Genomic DNA, 26767 nt, shown 5'->3' on the forward strand with positions numbered 1-26767 from the left:
GTTTGCAGAGTGGTTAAGAAAGGGGTCTCAGCAATCCCACTGTGGTGGACTTAATGGTGGCCAGAATAGGTAACTACTCTCAGCATCCAACAGGACTTAATTAGGGGTGGCGGGGCAATACTCCGCTGGCTCATGGACTTCCGCAGGATTTGATGGAATTTCGCGAACTCAGACCCAGGCCTAGCAGAAAGAAGAAAAATAAAGGTTAGCAACAAGCTGAAAGAGGCACAATAAAGGTCATAAGTGAGCAGAAACTGAGCAGAACCCACTCAGGCATTCATGCACCCACTCACAGAACAATTCAGACACTCACACGACCACTCAGACACTCACGCACCCACTCACACACCCACTTAGACACTCACGCAGCAACTCACACACCCAGTGAGACACTCACACACTCACTCGCACACCCACTGTGACTCATGCACACACTCTCACACTCACTCTCAAAGGTTACAGGTTCGGGTTAGAAAATAACATTAAAAAACTGTAGAAATACCCTGAAAAAAACAAAGGTTATAGGGACGTTACAGTTAGGCTCAGATTTCACTCCTACAAAACCATAGAAAGTCAGCAGTTATAGTCACCTGAGCTAACTATAACTTATGCCCTTGCAATGCAGTGCTTATGACCTCACATATTACATCACTCTTGACATGGTCCGTGACATCACTGATGACATCGCAAAAGACATATGTATCTACACTTGTGCATTTACATGTAATAATATTTATAAAGTCCAACATGCACATGTTGTAGTGCATACATATCTATGGTATGTTTTATTGTTTTTATTGTTAAATCTTTAAAATATATTGTTACATCCTTTTTAAAAAAAATCTTAAAAATATTTTGCTAAAGGTATTGTCACCAATTTAATGACTACATACTCAGACAGGTATTATCTTAGGGAGTAGCACACTTGGATATGTGGACAGATTAACACATAAATGTACTAGATAAAAGTATATATATATATATATATATATATATATATATATATATATATATATATATATATATATATATATATATATATATATATATATATATATATATGAATAGATAGATAGATAGCTAGATAGATAGATAGATAGATAGATAGATAGATAGATAGATAGATAGATAGATAGATAGATAGATAGATAGATAGATATTTGATGGACACATGGATAAGAGTACAATGACATTTGTAGATATCAGGAATAGGGGCAATGTTTTTCAATTAAACAAGGTGCTATATCTATTGTTTGGTGTCTTATGCACACTATTGCTGTACATTTTATGTGTTTTGAGTATGGCGGTCACGTAGGGCTCTTGAGTACTTTTCTGAAGGTGAAATTGATGCCTGTGGATTTTGTTTGTTGGTAATATATTCCATCGTTTGTCTGCTTGGACGGATACAGATATTCCACCCATGTTTCTTTTCCTATATAGTAGGCTTTTCAGGTGCAGCGCCAGTTAGAAGTGGAGGTTCCATTGCTGTATGTATTTTTTATTTTTTTCCTGATGAAAAGAGGTCCTTTGCCATGTATTGCTTTGTGGGTGATACAAACGGATGTACAACGTTACAACGTGTACTTTTACAACGCGCGCCGTTACTACGCAACTTTTACAACGCAAGTCGTTACAACGACTTGCGTTGGGGGGGCTGGATAGTAAATATTTTAATTTACTATTCCAACTCCAGTCCCCGTGGATAGTAGGGAAGGAGTTGGATAGTAAATTAAACTATTTACTATCCTGGAGCGCCCCCCAGCGCAAGTCGTCATAACTACTTGCGTTGTAAATGTTGCGTGGTAACAGTACCGCGTTGTAAAACCTTCGTTGTAAAGGTTGTTCCCCGATACAAACCAGTCTGAAGCTGGCTCGCCTGGCAACCGGTCACCAAGGTAGAGCCCTCAAGGCAGGTGAGAGGTTTTCTTGAGGTTTACAAGTTTAACCCCTTCGCTGCGGTGGCAATTCCCCCGCAGCGCTAGGGGGGAGGGGGGGCCACGTCATGGCCCCGCCCACTCAATAGAGTCGAGCGGGCCGTGACGGAACCGCTCCGTCACCAGCACAGCCCACCCGAGGCTCGTGACGGAGCGGTTCCGTCACGAGCATGGGAGGGGTTAAAACCCAAGTGGACAAATCAGCAGCTCAAATGTGACTAATTTTCAATAACTGATTGCACTGGAATACATGTAATCCGTTAGAGCTATAAACGTTTTTTTAAATCATCAATGTATGCAGTGGATGGAGAGTTGTGTAGTAAGTGTGGAAAATCCATGAATATGCAGAATATGCTGTGGCTGCAGAACCCCAGAGGTACAGTGGCCCTGAACATAGCCATGGACATAAATTAGGAGTCACCACGGGTCACAGCTGCTCCCTCTAACTTGCCCTCTGTGACCCCCAGCATTGGCCGTCTGACCTCTGGCTTACAGGGCCACCGGCCAGCAAAAAGAAAAAAAACACAAAAGCAAATCTACCTCTCCAAGAGCCATGTTTACATTTTTTAACACAACACACCAAGTTACCTTGCATCACCTTCCACAGGCCCAGTGTCTCCAGACACAGATTTATCCTTTCTTGAGCTGTCAGACTTCAATAATTGCAGCCTCGAACACACTTGCAATGGGGACTTGGGTTATTGCACCCAGAGTTAACGCTCCAGGTTAAATGACGTCACTTGTAATGCGGGCCTTAAAAGAGTATTAAGATTACGACTGTCATTTAAAACAATGTCATATTTATTGCACACTGAATATATGCACACATGCACACATATATTTAATGCTTATTGTCATTTTTCACATGCATGTAGTTTTAAATCACTTCAAAGGGTGTCTGTATCATTAGTATTAATGTCGTGAACAGTGCCCCATAGATGTAGACATGTATTTGGTTTCATTTTTAAAAATTCATACTGAAAGTCCTTAACGTCTGGTACACTGACAATTGTTTTTATTACATTTTATGATGCAACTGTACTAAATGAACATCATTTAAAGTATGAATTTTAATGTTTGTCATAAAGAGAGTATTTTATGTTTTTCATGTTTTTATTGCACCTTTTATGGTTCATGCAGCCGAAATAAAGGACTTTGATTGATTGGGACACCATAGATAATTATTTTGCTGCCGGCCTGAAATGAAAGATCGTTACCCTGCCTGCATTTAGTTGATTTTCCAGAGAGGAAGGACATCATGTATAAATACACAAACTTAGATTTACTGCCCATGTTGGCAACATTTGCACAGTTTTCCTCCGAGGAGTAAGTTAGTTAAATTCGGCACCTGCTTCAAAGGAGAACATGGAATAAGGAGCAACATTCCCACAAAACTTGGGTGGATTAGATGCACTGGAGAAAATGTGTTGAGACGCAGGAGTGACTTCTGATGCAACGTATAGCGACTCCTGGCTCAGTACAGCCAGCCTGGCATGGAGTCAGCTGAGCCTATGATTTAAGCCGGGAGTGATTGTCAGTAGCGGCTGGTGGGGAACAGGAGTCGTGAGGCGGCGGGAGGCGTTTTGCGGCAAAATAGAGACAGGGAAGTAATTACCAGAGGCTGAGATTAATTGAAGCATTCTATCCATCACCTTTTTGTATACTTCAGTGTGATGCCCTAATTAGGTGGGTATTCCCAGATGTGGGTGCCATGCCACTGTGCCACTGGTACCAAGCTGTACTTATCTGATGAGCCCTAATAAGGGTGAAACCGGTCCTGTGTTGATTATGTTCCAGTCCAGTGAGGACCTCACATGGCAGTTCCTGCCACCCCACAATACAGGTGTTTATTCACACTTCCTCCCTTGCTTGTAAGATCATCCTACAGCACCTTCCATCCTCTGTTTTGTTAATTGTCTTTGCAAGGGGCCAGAAGTTATACACTGCTAACATCAGCTCATTTGTGCCCAGGTGTGCAGCTTCCTGTGCATACTTATTGTTCACTTTCTGTTCTCATTGGAGCAGGGTCAAGAATGATTTGCATATGTCTGGGTCCAAATTGTGCACATTATGATGGACTGGGATGCAGTAATTACCTGTGGCTAAGATTAATTCAAGCATTCCACCCATCACCTTTTTGTTTGCTTCAGTGTGATGCCCTCAGTGGGAAGGGTACGCCCAGATGTGGTGCAATGCACAGTGTGACACATGAACCAAACTGTACCTGACTGATGAGCTCTGATAAGGGTGAAACCAGTCTTGGGTAGCTTGTGTTCTGGTTAAGAGAGGATCTGGCCTGGCAGTTTGTGCTTGACTGTTCCTATTGGGGCAAGGTCAAGACTGATTTGCATTTGGAAGAGTCCAAACTAAGGTGGGTAAAATAACGATGGATTGGAATGAGTAATTACCTGCGGCTGTGATTATTTCAAGCATTTTATCCTTCACTTTTTTGTATGCTTAAAGACAGGGAAGAGGGCATGCAAATCAGTGCCCTCTCTTAGAGAGCTAAAATGTAGTTACCCTTATGTCAGCAGTGGAAGGATATAACTCATTCGTTCAAAGTGATGGTAAAGATTCTATGTACCAAGGCAAATACAAGAATTGACAGGAGAGCTATTGAATCAGACAGATCACATTGCTATAGACAAGAAAGCCATCCAATCACGAGCAAGGGGAGGACCCTGCCCCCACCACCCCTTGTTTTATTGTAATGTAGACAAGGTCTTCAAGAACAGGAAATGGCACCTACAAAGAATATTGTAAGTCACCTCAGAGTACCATGACCTTAAAAAGGTGCTTGACTATCCTAACATGCAATAGGGGGTATTGTATCCACTATATTATGATCGAAGAAGCCAACATCATTAATAACAATGGAGTGTGAACAATGTGCATTTGCTTGTCAGAAACATTATTCCTTCATTGACTAGTGCCTATTTTAGTGATTAAAATAGAGTTGCTAGGACAAGGCCATGTAAAAAAAAAAGGCCTGAGTGTTGTAAAGAACTCCATCATCATGGATCCGGTGTTAACAGAAACCATGGACACCAGATTGCTGCCTTTTCAATTATGTAGAGTTTGTTTCTTACAAAGATGTCCTTGAATCTCTTCACTCAAATGTATCAATGGTTTCTATTTTACTTTTCTACAAATGTATTAATCGCTGTTAAGAGCTGGTGTTTATGTCTCCATTTCTGAACATTCATGGTTCAAGGGCTAGAAGACAAACAGAATCATGAGAAGTGGCTGACGGCGGTAAACAAGCATTTGGAAATGCTGCACTTGGCATAATAATAATTATTTTTTTAAACTTTTATCATTAAATTTTAAAATGATAAAATAATGATGTATCATTTTAACCTTTAAATATATTTCCATAACAAAATAATTGTTTAACAAATTTCATTTAGTAATTTTAACATTAGTTCCTATGGGGTGTTATTTCATTTCTCAAATCTTTCCTACTGGAGTGCATTGCTGTACTTTTGAGTAGTCAAGCATGGTGCGTGACTTACTCCAAGGTTGGGCAGGAGACATGTTTAACTGTTTTACTCCTTTAAAGCTGTAGTAGCTTTACAAGAGAAGTTTTTGAATTGCAATGATCTTACTCTTTTGCCGGTGAATGTTTGTATTAGAATGTCCCTCCCTGAACCCCTTCTTACATTTCCCTTATTCCCTCCCAGGGTTGACAAACCTGCCTTCGCTGGAGTATGTTCCTACCATTTAAAAAATATAGGATACACCGGCTCTTGGATCAATCCTGATTCAATGCACACACACAGCGTAAAGCTTATCAAAGGCTCCACTTGGAGTATACCAGGCTGAAGATGGCGGGCTATTTATCAAAGGCTTACCTTGCATAAAATTGTCATTTATCTAGGATTCATATTTCAGCACCTACTCCCTCCTTCAACCTACTCCTCCCGGATGGATCTGCAGATCCATGCGGGAGGGCCCCAAAGCTTGCAGCTTGGCTTTTACTAGCCACCATGGACCCAGATATAGCCCCACTGGTGAGAAGGCCAGGCGGCTAAGAAGTAGAGGCGTGGCCTGGGACAGGGAGGGTGCTCTTCTTGTTGCTTAATTTGGGGAAGCGGACGCTTGGGATACCCTTGTCCCCCGACAAGGGAGTTCCAACTAGGGCTTGGAGCAGTGGCCCCATAGCGGAAAAAAGTGCATTGTTGCTAAGGCCATGGAGTCGGAGAGTGTGGCTAGTGCCCCTCCTCCCTACGACAATGGGTGCTGGTGGAGCTTGGCTCCTGGCACCAGAAACACTTCGGGGGCTCAGACATTGAGAGTCACCTCTAAGGAGTGTTCAATGGGGTGGTAAGTGGGAAGATAGGCCTGAAGCACGGCACACCCAAGGTCAGTGTTGGAAACCTGTTATTGCAGTTGCGTGAAACGGTTAGGATGATTACTGATCTGAGGAGCTATGGGAGAGTCAGAAGCCTGGAAAACTCTTGAAGTTTGTGCAGCACACCCTAATGGGCGATTGAGCAGCAGACCAGCCCTTCGTGCATGAACCCCTTCTGGAGAACCATGGGGGAGGCATGGCAATACGGGATCAGTGCCCCTTTACAAGACTCCCGCTGAATTTAAGGCCAGTTGGCGACTACTTGGGGGCAGGGTAGAACACCACAGGACCCATAAACCAGAGACTACATATCTGAGGGGCATCAGGAGCAGGGGGGGGGGGGCAGAGAATCCCTGGGATCAGATTATTGCCCTTCCCTACAAGCAGTGAGGGAACTGGGCCTGCTTTGGACAGGATCCTGCTGGTGAGGGCCTGCAACAACACTCAGCAAAGCTCTCAATATTTTGAAGGACATTTGAGTCAGGGGGGACCATCAAATTGAGACATGAGAAATGACAAACAATCTAGAGCCCAGCCCTCACAGGGACGCATACATAAGTTCACAAGGCCTACAATGACCCACTGACAAAGAGCCCCTGATACCTGCTGAGCCATCACTCCCAGACAAGTAGGCTTCCATCCTGCAGATTCCATGTCATCCCTTGAGGGAAGGATAGATGAATTGAAGGTGGCTGTCTCCCTCTACTGCCAAGACCTGTGCACCATAGAGGCGAGAGTTACAGACACCAAAGGCTGCATCTCCGAGATACAAGACACATTCCGTACTCTGCAACCCCTGATGTCTGGACTCCCAAAACCTGTCCATCATCTTGAAGCAGAAGCGGAACATGCAGTGGGACATTCCTGTCAAAATAACATTAGAATTGTGGGTGTCCCGAAGGGGATTGAGGGGAAGTCCCCTCCATTTTTTGTGCCAAACTGGCTGCAGTCCTCGATCCTGAAGGATGAAATGTCAACCGGTTTTGCCATTGATTGGGCTCATTGGTCCCGGGTACCAAAACCGCCTCCAGAAGCTCCCCCACACCCCATTATTGCACACGTTTTCAACTTTGATGATCACAACATAATCCTCAAAGCCTCTCAGATGCAAGAGGTCTTGCTGTGTAATGCAACCAAAGTAATCATTTTCCCAGACTACACACTTAAGATTCAACAGTAAAGATGCACCTTTCTGAAGGTCAGATAAAAATTGCGAGTGCTGCAAACCTAATACATGCACTTTTTCCATCACAAGAGAGACACAATCTCCGATGCGTGGTACCACAATCCCCCATGCTCCAAGATGGCCTTGTGAGGAGTCGTGGATGGATGCAACTACCTTGATGGTCCCTGTGCACACAGAGGTGGCATTGTTCCACAGAAGGCTCTGTTGCCAGCCCTAGACCTCGTCGTTCTGGCCCTTGGACCCGGACCCCCAGACAGACAGCTTTCATCTCCATCACTGATGGCAGAGTTATGGCTCCTTACAAGCATCCTTCATTCCCATCAACAGTGATTAATGCTGACATGATGTGGAAGGACTTTCCACGACCCACCTAGGAACACTTTTCTTTAAGGGTTGAGCTTTGAGTAGTGTTTGAGGGAATGCTGAAAAGGAAGCACGTTGACATTTGCCCACCTGGTTGGCCGCACCTCCTAGTTTATCCCATGACAGATACTTCATATTTTCCAGGTATGGGGTAAGGGTGAATGGCTTCTTTTTCTTGGTTTTCTTTTACACTGCATGCACACTCCAGTCAGATGCCATTATACTCTACCATGACTAAACCTGAACACTAAGCACCTTCCTCTCCAGGCTGGGAAGCACTCACAGCTGCGATCAGGGTGACCATCATAAGCCACATTTCAGAAAGACGTAGAAAGCAGAGGCAAGAGGTGGCAGATCTGAAGACCTGTACTTTAGAGCTAGAGGCAGAATATGAGGGGTTGTGGTGTCCCTATGAAACTCCTTGCATAAACAGACAGTCCAACGACAAATGCTCCTGGAGGAAACTCGGACAGCTTGGTTTGCCACACGGAGCCAGAGCAAGATACTGCACTAATTCTGTACTAATACAGCCCGCTGCAAACCTATTTTCTATATATCCGATGAAGGTGGAATAAGGCAGACTATGAAGACTGCCCCTGCTCAATGGTTCACCTCCTAATATGTAGATCTATATGCCCCACCCCCATGGATGGACCAGACAGTCCTCCAGGACTCCGTAACAGGCTTAGCTAAACACCCCCTAACCAACACCGGCAGAAACTTACTTGAGCATGATATCACTCTAGAAGAATTGGGGAATCTCTGACCGAGCTTTTGTCCAGCAAGAGCCCAGCCCCAGTGGTTTCCTGGCAGAATTATTTATGCCATATGGAACCATACTTCTTGGCCCACTCCATGAGGTCTTTTTGGGAGCTCAGGAGATGGGTGTACTTCGCTCGGACTTGCATCTAGTTGAAGTTGTCGTCATACACAAGCATGGTCTGCCGTCCATCCACGGCTTCTCCTTCTACCCCATAACTCTTTTGAATATTGAAGTTAAATCTGGGCTAAGACCCTAGCTAACAGGCTGATGCTATTACTAACCACTCTAGTTCACCCGGACCAGTACAGTTTCATGGCCCACCGGCCTCAAGACACAACATTTAATGTATCTATAATGTCCTGGAATTGGCAGACAGGATATCAGGAGCTCATTCATTCCTCCTGGTGGATTTTCATAAGGCTTTCAACTCAGTCTGTGGGGACTATTTGTTCTGTTTGCTACACAAACTGAACTTCGGACATAGATTATAAACTGGATCTGATTCTTAAACACTGGCGTCAATCTCAACACTCTGTTGATAAATAAAAATATAGAGAGGCTCTCAAGCAGTAGCATCGTAATCTAAAAAATGCCAGGAAAAGCCATGTAGCAGCCACTCTCCTACAAGCCGGGAGCTCTCAGATATGCCTCTACCAAATCCTAAAATCCTTCACTCGTCCCGCAGCCTGTGCTATGTCCTCTTTACATTCACAAACACAGTTTGATAGCATTGCTAGTCATTTCATTGAGAAAATTGACACGATTTATAACAATATCATCTGGACTGGCAATCTCCATTCTACAGTGGACATGGAGCTTGAACAACCCCTTTAGCTAACAACTCACTTGACAATTTTCCTTTGCATACGATAGAAGAGACAGAAATGCACCTTAAAACGCCAAATCCGGATCTCCGCTCGACTTGATTCCGGCTAAAATAACATCCACTTTGGCTAAACAGCTGGCCAACCCCATCTGTAATATTCTTAACTGCTCCCTGACTGACGGAGTCCTTCCTCCAGCCTGGAAAGCCGCACAGATTCTGCCGATTATAAAGAACCTAAAAATTCCCTCAGAAGACGTAATAAACTACCGTCCGATCTCTCTGCTTCCTCTTCACACCAGAATTCTTGAAAAACATATTAACACACATCTTTCTAATTATATTGAAACCACTAACAGTTTAGATCCCTCTCAATCTAGCTTTTGACCTAGCTATAGTACGGAGTCTTCTCTAGTGGCAGTTACAGATACTATCAGAATTCTGCGGGATAAGGGTAAGGCGGTACTGCTGGTGCTGCTTGACCTTTCAGCAGCATTCAGCACCATATCACATCAAATCTTGCTCAGGAGACTAAGTGATATAGGTGTTACTGGGCTTGCTCTGGAATGGCTAACCAACTTTCTCACGGATAGAACTCAGATCGTTAACTTAGGTCCTTACCATTCCAAAACTTCAATAGTCACCAAGGGAGTCCCCCAGGGCTCATGCCTTAGCCCTACTTTGTTCAACGTTTACGTGGCGCCCCTGGCGAGACTATTGAGAACACTGGGATTCATCCCCATATCTTATGCGGATGATACCCAGCTACTCCTGCCACTAGACAAATCTGATCCTAACTGCCAAATCACCTTTGGCAACGGTATGAAATCTATAGCACAGTGGATGAAAGACAATTATCTCCAGCTGAATGCCACCAAATCAGAGATAATGCTTTTTGGAGAGGCCACTTTGGTTTGGTCAACCACTTTGTGGCCAGAGGAACTGGGCCCTACTCCCTCCCCTAAATCAGTGGTGAAAAGTCTTGGAGTTCGCCTAGACCAAAAACTTACTTTGAGAGACCATGTCTCCATGACCATCGGAGCCTGATTTCATGTTCTCAGTATGCTCAGAAGAGTATTTCCCTTTCTACCCTTGTCCTCTAGGAAAACTTTAATACAGGCACTAGTTCTAGTCGCCTGGACTATTGTAACACGCTCCTAATTTCAGCCACTGAAAAGGACATCAATAGATTGCAGGTAGTCCAAAATACTGCTGCTCGCCTCGTGGCTGATGCCCCACGCAGAACAGCCTCTCTCCCTTTGCTTAAAACTTAATTGGCTGCCTGTACGTAAAAGGATCCATTTTAAAATCTGTTGTATGGCCTTTAAAGATGTCTACAAACTAGGTCCTAGCTACTTGAATGAGATATTTGTAAACTATGTTCCCAGTAGATCTCTCCGTTCTGGAGATAAAGCCCTGATCAAGGTTTCACGTATTAGCAAATCACGACTAGGAGGCAAAGTCTTTTTCCATCTTGGCCCTCGGCTTTGGAACAGTCTCCCCATCTGCCTGCGACAGTGCCCTGACCTTCTGACATTCAGAAGACAACTGAAAACTCTTCTCTTCTGAACTGTCTGTTGGAGTGCCATTGAGTCTTAGCGTGAAGATACCCTTATGGGGTGATTCATGAGCTCTATAAATTCTTAAATTCAAATTCAAATCTGAGGGCTAGCCTGAGAGTGGGGGGTTCAATGTGGGAACCGTTCCCCGTACAACGGGGAAAGAGACAAGGATGCCCACTGTTGAGTTGCCCCTCAGCACATCATTGAATAGCTCTAACCAGACCAGGATTATCACTTCAGCCAACAATGTGTAGATTTCATTCGCAATTGCATCCGGCCCAGTTTTCTTTCCATTATTTGAGTTTTTTAACGACACTCAGCATTTCAATCTCTGTTATTTCCTGGTTCAAATATTGTTGATCTTCAGTGCTCAGTTTTTGTAATTGTTTTTCTGAGAGCCAGTGATCTAGCATAGCGTCATTCACGATGAGATCATCAAGATATAAATCCTGCAAGAATGTAATGAATGCCTGCTCTATCACTTCGCTATCCTCCAGTGTCCTATCCCCATCTTCCAGCATGAATTTCCTAATATAATTATGTGACTTCTCCATCCTATCCTTCATTGTCTGTAGTTTTCTACATTTGGTCATACTCATGCAACTTGCTCACTTCCCATTTCTGCTGCAATTTCTCCTCCACCTTCAGTATGAGCTCAGGTTGTAGGTCCTTGACTTATTCAACTAAGCTTTTCTTTGTCGCCCCCTGGAAATGCCCTGACTTCAGGTTAGTTTCTACTACTGCTATCTGATCTTCAAGCAGAGAAACCTGCCACAGAGGCACTCCTCAGCGATCCCCTCAGCCAAGCTTTAATTGCGTCCCATACCAAATATATGGGACTGAAGTTAAATTCCGTCTAAAAAAAATCAGCTGCATCCCCTTCGATCTTGCTCAAAATGTCTGTCTGCAGAAGTAACCTTCTATTTAAAGTCCACCTTCTTAGTGCTGAGTTCGAGGGGAGATTAATTTTTTAATATATTGCTGCATGGTCTGATAAATGAATAGATAGGTTATCAATCTCTTTGACTTTTTCCACTTCTAATTCTTCCATGAAGAAATAATCAATTCTGGATAATGACTGTTCTTTTTGCTAGAAAGGAATAATTTCTAGAATTACCTTTAACCCTACGCCACACATCACATACTCTCAGGTTATCTATCATAGATAGGAGGTAAGCTTTTACTCAGGGTGAACTAATTTAAGTGTGGGGTGAGGATCTACCAAGGTTATTATTTAATAAGACATTAAAGTCTCCACTTATAATGAGTGGGGCTTTAAAGTCTAACAAGAATGAACACGGGTTGTTCAGAGGGGCAATATTGTCCTCATTCGGGTTAGAGTGTACAGGGTCAAACAAGCTTTAACCTCCGCTATTATCCAATGCCCGTCTTCATCTGGCTGGAACCTCCACAGCTCTACCTCAGAATTTACCTTGATTATTATAGCAACACCTTTAGTGCAGTGTTGCTGATTTGTAACTACCACCTTATCTACCCCTCTTTACCTAGTAAACATTGCTAGACCATTAACTATAATAAGTGAGTCTCTTGTAGCAAAAGGACCTCAGCTGGACTTTCTTTCAGATATTGAGGAACCATACCCTGCCTTCTTTTTACTCTTAAACCATTCACATTCCAGCTCAAAATGTGTAACAAATCACCCCCCTGTGATCTCTATTTTCCCCCCATTATCTTCTTTGAACCCCTCCCAAAATCTCTTGAGCCCTCCTAATCTACGTGAGGATTCCCCCCCCCCTATGCTACCCACCAACATGTGCACCCCCCCAGGAAACCATCCGCCTACTACCTGTTGACACATTAGGCCAAGTTTAGCTACTACCCATGGAAATCGAAGTTATTTACTAACTAGGCTTAACTAACACCTCACCGCCTTTAGGCAAAGTGCCTTACCTATTTACTTCTGGCCTCATTAAGGGTTATGAAGCTGTCTGCCTCTTCCAGTGATAAGAATTTGTGCATTTTATTGGCCCACATCACTTTCTGAATTGCTGGGATTCTTAACTGCACTCACGCCCCCATTTCTCTGAGAGGCTCCATTCGCTTACCCAGCTCCCACCATCTGTCTTCTGTCACATGAGAAATGTCTGACCTAATTTTGCAGGTGAGACCCTGGACCTGCGTAGATTTCTCCTTAAGAGCTGCTCCCAGAATTGTTTCTTTTACTGTATTGGACTGAAAATTCCCCAGAACTTTCCTAGGTTTCTTCTGCCCAGGATTCATCTTGAAAGGGTCTCGATGTGCTCGCTGAATTTTGGTTTCTAGGATTACGAAAGAGGAGACATGTGGAAAAGCTTTGGTCAGAAGGTCTATTATAAATGACTTAACATCCCCCCTTCTGCCATCACCATTACCAGAGTCTTCGAATAAGGCTGTCATTTCCCTTAGCCGGTTAAAGTAAAACAGTTGGGTATTTAATTAATGAGGACCAGAAGGGTTTTCTTCCAGGAAGGCAGATGAAGGAGCTCACACATACCCTGATAGTCTCAATAGACCCTGCCTTAATGCAGGGAGCCCCCTTATTGATAATAACCCTTGACGCAGCTAAGGCCTTTGATCGGGTGAATTGTAAATACCTAATTGGGACGCTAAAAGCGTTTGGTTTCTATGCCTGGGTGGAGCTCACGGAGCTCTGCTAAGCGGAATTCCGCAGTCATTTGCCTGTTTTCCAGACATGCATAATGTTTCCATCTTCCCCCTAGCTGACTCATCCACCCCTCATTTTCCTTTATTGTATCAGTGTGTGCCTTTGTGTTTGTGTATACTATGTTTTTGTCATTTTTTGTGTTTGTTTTTAGTATTTTTTTTTTACTTCCTTAGTTCTTCCTTTCTTTCCCTATTTCTTCTCTTTTTTCCCCCCACCCAGTGCCATGGCAGAGCAGGGCAGAAGAGGCGAGAGAGGGAGAGGCAGCGCCAGTGCTGCTGATAGCTTCACACTTTGCGATCATCGGTGCCGCCAAGGAGTGCAGCGGGCAACATTTTTTCAGAGGCGCAGGTGGCAGCACTTGTTTGTTATGTGCAGCACCACCTCCCCTTCATGCTGGAAGCAAGCCTGGGAGTGGGTATGCTCTGGGGGAGCATCAGCTGCATTGGGTAGGGCGCGTCGATGTGTGTGCCACAACACTCAAGCCCAGGGAACCGAACAGCAATTGACCCACCGCTGAACCTACATTACTAATTGCAAGCAGGACCTGCCCAACCAGCTTGGCATCGATTACAGGGCTCGTGAGTAATTCTTTGTTGTGTTTGGGTTCTACAATGCTAATATTTCGTTTTCAAATAGCATGGTGCTCCCAATCAGAGGTAAGTTAAGTTTATGCTACAACGAATCATATGTGAACCAGCATGAGCTACCCAGGTGCTGGGTGCTACTTAATCATACTTGTCGGCACTCGCTTTGGCTTAGTATTTAAGAAGTCATGCAGACTCTCTGTCCTGCCGCTAAGACAGCGATAGCAGTGAGTTAGCAGTCTCTGTGACTTTCTTTATGTAGCTCGTACTGTCCCAAGAAATCTCAAAGTGATGTGTAGTATGCATCTATGCATTAAAAAAAAGGGAAACTGAGTTGGTCCATCAAGGGGTTGAGAAAGGGAATCAAAGATCATTTGTTGCAATGGAAATTCGTAATAGGGTTTAGGATTAGGATGGTCATCTCGATACTAGAACTATAGGCATTCAAAATATGTTTTCAGAGATTAACTGTACCACTAATCTATTTTTCATCTTCTTTGTTTCTCACATCAGCACCTTAGGCCAGGAAGAGTTAGTTCTGGGGTGGGTCAGAGAGCCAGGGATACGACCACCAGCGCTGTGGCCACTGGTTCTGCTGATCCCAGTAAGTCCTGCTATCATTATTATTTCTCTAAATGTTACCTCTGCCCACTATTAGAATAATAAAAATTTTGCCTTGTTTCTTTTTTTGTACTGTCTCTTATTTTTTCTGCTCCTCTATTGAATGTTTGTTAAATTCTTGTTATCTATGCATTATCCTTTTTTTCTATATTTCATGTTTATGTAGCGGACTTCCTCCTGCCTATAATTGTCTGCAGTTTCCTTTTGCATAGTTAGTCAGCTTTCCCTCTCCCCTATATATATTGTGGTACTGTAAAATAGGAGAACAGATTGTTGGTACTGTACTGGCTACTGTGAAGATTGCAGGCCCAAGTAAGCTAGTATTATTCACCACGCGTGTTTGTTGAAAATGCTTTTTTTTCTTGCTCATGCTCAAACAGTTAAAACAAGAGAGTGGCCATGGTCATGGTGGCCCCCTTTCAATAGTGTGCTATAATTCATTTATACAGTATACCAGTCGTTTCCATGACACTGCAGCATGGTAGGAAAGAATGAGGCCCCATTGCATTTGCCAACCAACACAATACGTCCTTCATTAACCATTATTGCACCACTTCATTGTGCTTCAATGTCTGAGTCAATTATAGCTCTGCACCTCCATTATGAAAAGTTTTTTGTTGACTTGTCTCTCTGGCTTTTATAACATTGTCAACCAACAAAATACCCCAAATTATATTTTTGATAGAAGATACTGCTAAATGAACTGGATGTTGTTGAAAAGAAATTATAAGGGGAGGCGTATTTAGTATCTAAAAAGGTATAATGTTTTTCTAGCCTCACTGACCACCAGTGCCGGGGCCAGCGGCAGTTCTGCAGACACGGAGGTGGTTGGAGGGGATACCCAGCGGCAGCAGGAACGGGCTGTGGTAAGTCACATTGTTTGCTTATTGACAATTACTATTGTTCTCACGGCAAGGGCATCGTGACCTAGTTGTTAACCCCCAGCTTTAGCAGCTACATCGGTGGTTGAGTTCTTCTGGCCTCTTCTATCTGCAACTCAGCAAATAAAAGCTCATAATGAATGCTAACAGTGGTTGGTTGATGGAAAAGGGAAAGAAGGATGGAAGGTTAAAAGGATGGGTGAAATGGTATATTAGTGAATGGATGAGTGGGTAAGTGAGTGAAAGGATGCCCGGGTGGGTAAATGGATGTATGGTGAAAAGATGGTTGAAAGGGTTGCTAATGAATGGCTGCATATGTGGATGGATTGGACATTTTGGTGAAAGACCGGATAAGAGCAAGTAAAGCTTAAATGACGGCTATCAAAGGGTGAATAGAACAATGATAGGATGATTGGATATTTGCATGGATGAAGAAACAAGGGAGTTCCTCTGGAAAGGGGTGTGCTCACCTACTTGACTTGCTTAGTTTTAGCCCATCAATGGTTTAAAGTGGGGGGTATTTAAATTAATTGTCTACTTCCTTGGCTGCTAGCAATCTCTTGAATCTTCAACTTGTTTATCTTTGAATAAAAAGCCCTACTTCAGAAATCACAAGACTTGGACCTTACTTCTGTTTGGAAAGCATTAACATTGAACATTTGTGAATAACTGTTGCATACTCTTGCAAATAATACAATGCATATATAATTTGCCTTGTGCGGGTCTTTTTGTTTTCATTATTGTATGTGATGTTTTGCATCACTCTGTAGGGGGTGTTTACGGGTCACGCCCTCGACCTACGCGCACAGGCTTTTGAGAACGAGTAATAAGACCAAAAATAGTGGAATAGTGTGCAGGCAGTCAATAGCTCTGACCCAATTTTGTTGTGCTATTCTACTTCCTTGACTCACTGTATTTGTTAAGTGAGGCAGATAGGAATCCCACCTATCATCAATCACCACCTCCCTCCCTGCTCATGGCATTTTCCACCCATGACCTGAATACAGCATGGTTTAGTTTGCCACTGCAGTGTGTCTCCTACAGTTAATGCAGCATTTACAAAGTTTTCAATGCAATGAAAACCAAAAACAAGGTGGTTTTCCCTTCCCTACCAGTGCCCACTCCGTCACCCCCTAGTACTTCACTACTTTATTCTTTCCTAAGTTCTCTCTCAGCCAACAAAAATTTTGAAAATTCCATTCTTGGCATGTGCCACATTTTTCTGGCCATGTGAAGTGATTCATGTATTTCATGGTTTTCATAACAGATTTATGCCTGTTCAGATTTTTCCCTTTTGACTTTTGTCAACCACAGTGACTGAATAAGCCAAAGCTTAGGCACATGATGATGATCAGTGACACCCCACTTTTCTATAGCAAAAGCTCTACCTACCCAGCCTAATCCCTCTAATTTACCCTGCAGTAGAGTAAGTTAAATTTCCTTTCCTTACTGCCAAGCTAATTGATTTGTACTAAATACTTTGTGGTGGAGGATGAGGCCAGGGAGTAAATTGGGACTAAGTGCCTGATTTCAAGTTATGCAGATGAGATACTCTGTGACGAACGTGCCAAATCCAATCTATATATCCTGTTCCTTTCCCTATACTGCAGTACATTGTTTTTTCCACCTTTTACTTACGGCCGACTGAATATCCGCATTTCATATGTCATGTGTGTGACAAAGTACCTTTTTTATTATTCACCTACCTGTTTGGAGTCAGGGTAGGATTGAAAGGCATTTGAAGAAGAGCAGGGCCATTGGAATTAAAGTAAGATAAGTTTTCATTACAGCTGCCCCAGCTGCAGACTACAGAGATTAGCAAAGTACCCAATGTGCTGGCTAGCATGCCTCCCTTAATTTAGCACAGCAACTGTATTCCATAGTGCATAATGTCTTACTCATTAATAAGAGGCAATTTATTTTTTATTTTTCCACACAGTAGCTGCTGAGTTTTTTTTACTAGGAAAGCCTTTAAAAGAAAAATAATACTCTGTTATTTTAATCTGGTGTTATTCTGCCTTAATTCTTTTCAGCCAGTCAGTGCTATTTTATGTGAGGTGTGTGTGTGTGTGGGTAAAAAATGGACCTGTGACTGTCCTACTCATATCAAATTCCAATGACGCTAGGGGACCAGCAATGTACTGCTACTGAGCCACTATTTAATTTTAAACATGTGTTTGCACAGAGCATTGTTTACTATTTATCTTTTTTTCACCACTTGCACCTACTCTGCAGGAGATAGCAGCTTGGCTCTGTTGGCAGAGGCTGGAGACAATCCAGTGGTAGTACTGTCGGCTTGTGGCTCTAAAGGAGGAGGAGGAGGAGGCTGAAATATCTGCTGCTGTCCATGGCCCCAGTTCCTCCAGCCAGCCACAGCCTCCCTCCCAGCTACATTGCAAGTAGCTGTCAGACACCCGGTTAACCACTACTGCTGTCCCCCCTCTCGCTCAGACTGCCAGTTCCAGCACCATGTCCTGCAGTACCTGGTGCCATTTGAATAAAAGGTGACCCGATTGAGCAGAACCTGGACCGCCTCTGTACCCACGTAGAGGACACCCTCTGTGCCCTTTTTTAATTTTTTGTTTTGGTGGGAGGGACTGTTGTCGGTGGAGACGGTGGGAAAGGAAGTTGGGACAGGGGTTTGGGCAGTTAATTTTTCTTAGGAGATTGGTTGGGGACAGGTGATTTGTTAGGGGAGAGGGTTGGGCCTGTTGTAGGTGGAAATGCTGGGTTTTATTGTGAAATAAATTAAAAGAAAATAATTATTTTACTTTATTTATTCCTCAAACTTTTTTGGGGTATTTTACTTCGCCTTTAACTGTTAGCTCAGCCTGTTTTTTGAAATCTGCTTAAAAAAGTGTATAGCAGTTAGTTATACCCTTTGTCCTACTACCTTCTATAACTATATTGACCACTGGGGGGGGGGTTGCCAATGCCTATATTGCCTACAACAATCTAGATAAACAAACATCTTCAGTAGACAATAGTTAATAACTAAACTAGTGCACTCCACTCCATAGTTCTCTTACCTGAATGGATGAAGTGAGGGCTGCTACCTCTCACAGCCTACTTACTGCAGGGGTTCCCAAGGTGCCATCTCATGGTGGTGGTAGTAGTAGCAGGCTAGCACACTAACAGGGAAGGAATCACAAGTGAGGTCCCACTCCCACCTTGACGAACTTCAACTGTAGTATTATTAAAAGGATTATCCATCGCAGCCTATTAGATGGAAAGAAAAGGAATTTAGTGGGTTATATAATTTATATCACAACTTTTGAAAGACTAAGACCTGACTACTACCATGACACAACAAAGAAGACCTGATATGATAACAAAAACTAGCAACAGTAACTTCTTCTCAGCAATGGGGAGCTAGTATTTAATTAAAACTAAACTTACTAAATCCTCGAGTCAGGAGAAGTGGACTCAGAGTCAGGAGTGGGCAAGGTTAAGAATATAAGCAATACAACACAAGACCTGAATGATGACGTTGAATAATGATGTTCTTCTATATCTAAAATATGGATCACTTTTATGCATGGGTGGGTAAATGGGGCCGGCGGTGTGGGCTATTGCTAAGGTAATAGAAGATCCCACAGTGAGTTGGTGTCATTTTCGGGGAACATCGTTTACAAGGCGGTGTATACACCGCACAACCTTAACAACGCTGCCATTACAACGCAAGTCATTACTATGACTTGCGCTGGATGGCGCTGTTGGTTAAGGAATATTGTAATTTTATATTCCAACACCTTCCCTACTGTTACGTGGACTGGTGTTGGAATATAAAATTATAATATTCCATAATCCGCGCCCTCCAACGCAAGTCGTAATGGCAGCGTTGTCAAGTACCACGATCTAAAAGATCGCATTGTACTGACATACATCCGTCATTCTCATCACATCCGCCCCAACCTATTGTACGATACATTTATGGTGTAAATTAAGTCACATCTCAATAAATCACACAGCTCAGGGGAAGAGGGTTAGGGGTTTGATGAAAGGACGGGAAAGAGGATTTGGATAAAGTGTGACAAAGACAAAAACAAGCAAAAAGAACAATTGCTGGATGGAATGCTGGAAAAATCAAACAGATTTGGGTTTAATCCACTGTATTTTTTGCTCACCACACCACCCCAGTTTGGACCCATCCATATGCAAATCCGTCTTGACCCTGCTTCCCATGGGAACAGTCCAGTCCGAACTGCCAGGTCAGGGCCTCCCTGGCCCGAAAACAAGCACTACGCAACAATATTTTTCAGCCCGATGAGCAGCACATCATCATCAATCCATTTGGAAGGAAATGAAGGAATGAGTATGACACAGTTCTGTTAAATGCATTGCGAACAGTCCTGCAACCCCAGAGACCAGTTATTATTATATATCTAAATGTTCTGTCATCTAAGTTTGAAAAATGCAAATTATGGAGGAATGAAATGAACCAACACAGTTCTAAAAATTATGATTGTGAAAATAAAAATGATACTATATAGCCAAATTGAGAAGTGAATCCACATTCTTCCCAGAATGTCTTTCAATCTTGGGTGCCTGGCTGAAGTAGTCCGATAAGGTAAGCAGTAGTGTTATGGAGCTTTCACATTTTATGCAGGAGAAGAGATGGCCTGCGAATTGTAAAATTGAAACAATATTGCAGAGTCAAGGAGAAAGAAAGAAGGTAAGCTTCATGAGGAGTGTAACAAGAAGACTCAGAGGCAGGGCAAGAGCATAGTCTGCTGCAATCATTCATGTTTTGACTCATGTGCGATTGATTAACTGAGAAGTGAGAGCAATTGATAATTACAACCGATCACGGACTAGTGGCTGCAAGTACTAGGCTGATCAATCTCACTGCTGTCATCATAACATTTAGACGAGTGCTAGCATAATGTGATGATGTGGCATCGCATGTCTTTCTCCAGTTACTTACAACAATAGGCCCCTCATTCGACCGCAACCACATAAAAGAGGAGTTTCACATATGAGCCAGCACATATACTCCGCACCATTGTATTTCCCAAACTAACGCACCTCTCACCTGACCACAGAGCTGATTAGGCTTCTTAGAGTCATCATCATTATGTTGGTTTCTCTGAAGTTGATCACTTCCTTCTTCTGGCTGTTGTTGAGGTAGCCCCGCCCTGAATCCTTCCATCATGCTCCTGACTCCACTATTGATTACGGATCAGTCCAACCCGTCCCGAATCAAATGAGAGAGATGGATCTGTAGTGCACGTCTGTTGATAAACAAGAAGAGAAGCATTGAGTAATTTTTTGTGTAGATATTTGTTTGTTAACTAAACTGACTGGTCTGGTCTTTGAAGATTGAGAACCAGAAAAAAAGAGTGAACCCGGCAATCAAATCTTGCTAAGTGTCAAAGGGGTAGGACCAATCACCTTCAGGAAAAATTATCACCCATCAGGCCCCAAACTTGCCAAATCATCACAATCAAGCTTACAGATCATTTGAACACCCTTCCTCACTGTCCGCCACTAGGTGAATCATCAATCATCACTCACAATCACTCAATAACATATCACTCATTGGTGCAATCGTTGCTTGTTCCAATCCAAGCAAGGTGTTACACAGTTGTATCTTCTCTTTGATGAAAGCAGCACACATTGGGCAGTCTTTTAAATCAAATGTTCTGGGTCAGTCCTGCTAGGGGATGAAAAAAAGGATAGGCATGGGACAGAGGCAAGCAGTGTCTCTCCAATGTCCTTGAAGGCAATGGGGGGGGGAGTCTTCTTCACGGCACACTGGTCCAACTCCAATATGGCCATATTTGTCAAAATATATAATGTTACCCTAGCAATATTCATTTTTTTTCAAAGCAGTTCGTGGATGAAAAGCTTTATGACGGCCTACTCAGACAGGGAAGTAGAGTTCATCCTCAAACTCAAGTAGTTCGCCCAGAGGTTGGTCAGTTAACATACTTTGACATGGGTTTGACCAATCAACCTCTTCCTTCTCTTTTCGTATTTCAGGAACAGTGTAATGCGGTGGTATAAAGTGTTGGTTCATTTTGATCTTGGTCAATCTCTGCATGTTTTGAGGTGAGATATTAGTCCTCCTTGCTATGGCAACTGCACCAGCTGCACTGAATTCATGCTCATTAGACACATTGGCTACCAGACAAGCCAGATACTTTGGCACTGGCCATTGATGCATCTTCACATACCATTACACCAATAGGTTTTGATCCACATAGACCTCTTTTGGGTTATCCAGATGCTCCTGGAACATCCACTCAATGGTCAGTGGTGCTGGCACTTGCTCAACCTCTTTAACCTTACCCTCTGCACTAGACCTAAGCCCTGCCACTAGATACCAAGGCAATGCAGAGGTTGGGGCTGATTCTTGTGTTCCTATTGTTGTTGTTGAAGTTGTTCTTGAAGCTGGTGTTGCCTGCTGTGAGGCAACAGGACTGCCCTCTCTGGAAGTTGAAGGTGGCACCCCAGAGCTTCTTTCTGGGAGTGGGACTCTTACTTCCAGCTGTCCTTCCAGAACCTTGGCTCGTTCAAAATCCCCTTCTGAAAAAGGAATGAATGTGCCCAGTATTTTTTTGTACCATAGATCAAGTATTGTGGCACAGATGTACTCTTTGGATGACACTGAGGGCCTGATTACGATGTCGTTCGGAGTTGCCTCCGACCGCTGGTCAGAAGCTGACCAACACGGTCGTAGGCTTTTCAACCGACACAGTCGCTTTACGTTCTGACCGTCCGATTATGAGGTCGGCGGTCGGAGCGTAAACCGAGCAGCCAGTCCTACGCGGATGCGACCGGCTCTCGGAGTATTCTGGCCAGTCGCAACCACGTCATAATCCCCTATGGACGGCTTTTCTGCCGTTCGGATTACGATAACGGTTTCTGACAGCGTTTCTGTGCCAGCCTTTTAGACACTGAAAGGCTGTCAGAATGCGACTTTGGGGGCCCCTAGCAGGGCCTCCTTGCCTCTGCAGCCTACGGTTGTGGGCGGAGGTGTGCCTAGGGTACCCCTCTGTAAATCCCTGCAAGTTGTGGCAGGCACCTTGGGTGCCTGCCACAGGGTGCAGGGTTTTCAACACCCCCCTTTCTTTATGGGACAATGTATTATGGCCAGCGTAGAGTCATAATACAAGCTCCCATAGCGTAAAGGGAGTATGCAACTCAACAGTGTTCGGTCGCATTGTAATCAGGCAATCGGAACTGCTGACCAGAGGTCGGTTGGTCCTGAGATGGTGTGGGCCGGAGGCAACACCAACCGACATTGTAATCAGGCCCACCGTCTTTTTTGCAGCCCTGTATTATCAGCTAAGTGAAGGATTAAGCCCTCAACCACCTCATGTGCCTCTTCGGTTTCATTCTCACCTGTGAGTGCGAACGTTTCAGACACCTCTTTTAACTGTCCCTGTAGCATATGCAACAACCGTATTGCTTTGCCCATCATCCTGTCCTCCTTGCTGACTTCCTGTGTGAAAACCTCAAAGTGAAGTAGCATCTTTGTCAGCCATTTGATTAGGCTCCATTTGTTCATCTCCATGATCTTACATTACCCAGGTTTATCCCCTCTTTGCATGGCATACTCATTGATCCGTTTGTATTGCTCTAACAGACTTTGTAACATGTAATAGGGTGAGTTCCAACCTGTTGGCACCTCCTGTATGAGGGCTTTAACTGTTACTCTATTAGCATGCTGAATGATCCTCAACTGCTTACAGGCTTTAAAAGAATGGCTGAAATTAGTGCAGATTCTTCTGCAGGTGGTAAGTAAGTTGCTGACAAGGTCTTCTTTTTTTAGACAGTACCACACAATGATGTTGATGCAATGTACCAAACACAGGACCCTGAAATAGCCACCATCTGTCATGGCCTTAACATTAATACTGTTGTTGTCTGTGGCAACATTCCAATTCTGAGAATTTGGGGTTGTAGCCATTCAAACATCTTGCTGTTAAAGGTGCCTGCGTGCCGCCAAACACCTTTAAAAGTATCTTCAGCGCTGAGACCTGTATATAGCTGTTGCCTAGCCCCCACAAAAGAGATCCATTGCACAGTGATACACATGTAATCAGTGGCTTGACAACTGGCCACGACTGTTGTCCAGTGGATAGTGTGATCGGCACTCTGCTGCAAAGCTTGTCCAACCAATTGCAGAATAGCGTGATGGAGCACTGGAACAGCAACACTTGCAAAATAGGTCCTGATGGGAACCTTCCATTTTGGGTAGATGGGTGCTACAAATTCTAAAAACCCCACTCCTTCTACAAAAGAAAAAGGGAGGAGGTCCAGAGCTAATATTTTAGCACGCTTCCTCTTATACAAATGTGCCATTGAGTGGTTGTGTTCGTACGGCCCCTCCTGCTAAACATGTCCGTAATAGTAGCCTGGATTATTTTTTTCTGGTGCCACTGACGCAGGCGACTTCTGGAGAGAAGATGTACCAGCAGGGTGTAGGCTCAATGTGCATCTTGTTGGGCGAGTCACTGTATGCTGCTGTGGTGTCTGCATCTGACTCTTGTGCTATTGTGAGGTTGCTGAGGCGGGTGATACTGGAGCATTGCTGGGGACAGGGCGGATTTGTATAAAGAGGTCACCCTCTTCTTCCTCATCACCTTCACCTCCCACTGTGATTGGAGCTGATTCCCCTCTCTCACCACCTTCACCACCACCACCAATTTTTTTAAGGTGTGCCTCCCAGCGTGTTCCATGACGTTTTTTTATTTGGGTCGCTTGGCCTCAAGTACCATAGCGTGAACCAGACTTACCCTGATAAGGACTCAAGTTTCAAATGGTGCATATTGTAATGTTGTCCTCCCGCTTGCTAATCGTAAAGAAGTCCCAAACTGGGGAGGTTTACTAATTCAGTAGGCCACTGGTGCCACTGCCAATGCCTAAAGAACTGGAGGTACGCAGCTGTGTTGATGATTGCCTCTCTGCAGAGTGTACTATTGAGATAGTGGTGGAAGCAGTTCTCAGCAGGGTCCTCACAAATATGGAAGCTGGTGGTAGTGCCACATCCCTCAGGGCAGGTTGAACAGGAAGGGTAATGTGGGTCTCCTATGAGCCAGCTTCCATGACAATGACTGGCTAATCATCCTCATCCCCTCCCATAATTGTAAGGTTTTCAGGAACTTTCGTTTTCCTGAGCCTCACCTGACGTATCTGGGACTCAGCCGGGGTCCGATCCTTGTCCAGATCATCAGAAGAACTCACCAGCTTCCTTTGACCGTCTGAGGGATTATTGGGTTGGGGAACTAGGACAACTCTCTGAAGATGACTGAAGGGGAGGCACGTGTATCCTCTTGTGAATAAGCCATAGCCTCACAGTCTCGACTTATACAATGGAAATACCTACAAACAGTGTATTATACACACAATAGGCTATGAAGAATGGGGGGGCTAATGCCTCAGCAAATTGTCTGAGATGCAATACAGAGAGGGGACCATCTCTACACAGTCTGGACATGGGCAAAGCTTACTCCGTTTTGGCAGGGGTTTTTGGTGAGCATATGGCACATGTTTGGCTGGATCTTTTTTTTTTTTTTTTATAAAGCGCAAACTTTACCCGACGTATCAGGTATCAGAGCACTTTACATGAGCACCAGTTGCGTTACACAAGGACACATTCTTTTTTTTATTGTTAGACACAGGGAGATTAAGTGATTTACCTAGAATCAAAGGATTTTGAGCCTCGTTGTCGAGTCTCAAACCCGGTTCTCCAGATTTGAGGTCGACCGCCCTAGCCATTAGGCCCTATCCTCTCCCTAACCTGACCTTACCTTGAGTCCCCAGAATTGCTCTCCTCCATCTCACAACCGAGATATACATTGACAGACACAGTGATGCATTGTCGTGGCTGGGACTCATAGTAGCTAAAAGAGACAATGCGGAGGCCTGGAAAGACACGGAGCCTCCACCCTTACAGATGTGAAGTCTGGGCTGGAGTGGTGCATGAGCATGGAAATCCCCGTCTACAAAGCCAGAGGCTGCCCGCAAAAACACGACAAAATATGGGTTGCGTGGTACCACTATAGGGGCATAGCCCTTCAATGAAGTGAAGACCCCTTTTGCTCCCTGGACAAGGAAATCCAGGCTTAAACCAACAAAACATGAACTAGGGAAATAGGAAAAGTGAAGCAGATTAGTAATCTCTGTACTGTTGGGTGCTGATTGGGTGTTATGGGAGACTAAACCTGTAATGGCAACTCTGTTGTTTATTTATTTGGCCCACTTTTGTTTTGTAGCTTCGTTTTTTGAAAAATCACTAAAGTGTTGTACAAAAGAAATGGACAAACAATACACTCAACACAAATCAATTAGAGCTGGGAGGCCAAGAGACTTTTCTCCATTTCATATTCTTATGCTCTCATGCTCTAGAGATAAGAAGGTAGATCCTTCAGCCTTTGCTTTTAATTTACAAAACCAGGAAGTGCAGTGAGACGTTACTCCCTTACCTTCAAACTCATTCAGAACCTTTGTTTAAGAAGATGGCCCTATACGTCTACCCGGCATGCAAATTGACTAAACCTAAGTCCCCCTTTAAAAACTGGTGCATATACTGGAGCGTGAAAGAGCCTATAGACACTAAATGGAATATGCGTGCTAAAGCTTTGCACTTTTGTTTCTGCTGCTTTTGCACTGATTAATGTTTTTAATTCTGTCTGATTCATATTTTATAAGGTCCAGAGTCTGAAACAAATAAATAAAACTGTCTTGGTCGCATTCCTTTCCTTTCTTCTTTTTCAATATTTTTATTGGGTTTTTCATTTTACCGGGCACAGCAAAGCACAAAAAATAAACATACAAGGAAGACAAAAAAATCAACTGAGAGGCATACATAAGTAAATAAAATTTCCCAAAAATATACCAAACATCACCTAAACCATGGAGAAAAAGAAAAAAAAAGGTAAAAGGGAACTAACCAAAATAAAAACCTACTGTGACTTTCCCTTCCAAGTAGATATGGGTTCCCATATACGCAACCCCAATCTTCTACCCCTTTTTCCCTTCCTTGCATATACCCCCTTCTCTAAATTATATACAGAGAGC

Source organism: Lissotriton helveticus, chromosome 10 (genome assembly GCF_964261635.1).
Source record: "Lissotriton helveticus chromosome 10, aLisHel1.1, whole genome shotgun sequence".
NCBI classification, from domain to species: Eukaryota; Metazoa; Chordata; class Amphibia; order Caudata; family Salamandridae; genus Lissotriton; species Lissotriton helveticus.